The following is a 759-nucleotide window of genomic DNA, read 5'->3' as shown; positions in this document are numbered from 1 at the left end:
GAAGGTCCAGTAAGAAACACTTTCATTTATGGTAAGTTGATTTTGACAAAGGTGTAAATAATTTTTTTTTTGTCCTTTTTGAGACTGGTCGCAGCGCACTCAGCCAGTGAGCGCTGTGAGCGCACCAGTCATCCCTATATAGGATCCGAACCTGCGGCAGGAGCGCTGCTGCGCTCACAGCGCTGCACTCTCCCGATGCGCCACGGGCTTGGCCCAGTGTAAATAAATTTCAATGATGTAAGAACAATCTTTCCAACAAAATATGCTGAGATTATTTNGCCCCAGGGGGAAGAGAAACACACTCAGCCCAGCAGCTGCTTAGGTGAGCTAAGACCCTTGAGGCACTGGAGCCCAGTCTAAGGCCCTGGGGGAAGGGAAGATCACACAACCCAGCAGCCACCAATGTGAGCTGAGACCTGCACAGCACCAGGGCTCAGCCTAAGGTCCCAGGAGGAAGGGAAGTACACACAGCCCAGCAGGTGCTGAGGTGAGCCAAGACCTGCAGAGCACCAGGGGCTCAAGTCTACATCCATGGAAAGCTGGAATAGGAGCCAAGGTGGTGTAATACAGACACTGCCATACCTTCTGTCACCACTAGAACAGTTCACCAACACAGCAGAGGCCAGGGCCACTCTACAGGCAACCTACTACTCACGTGACTACCTTGATATAAGAAGAGTCAGCAGTAGAGCCTGAAGATAGAGGAGGATATCTTTATTCTCATAGCCAACCCCAGAGTAACAGAAGAAGCAATTCCTC

This window comes from Galeopterus variegatus, unplaced genomic scaffold (assembly GCF_000696425.1).
Source record: "Galeopterus variegatus unplaced genomic scaffold, G_variegatus-3.0.2 Scaffold11325, whole genome shotgun sequence".
Classification (NCBI taxonomy): domain Eukaryota; kingdom Metazoa; phylum Chordata; class Mammalia; order Dermoptera; family Cynocephalidae; genus Galeopterus; species Galeopterus variegatus.
The sequence above is the reverse complement of the archived record's forward strand: the minus strand, read 5'-3'. Positions refer to the sequence as shown.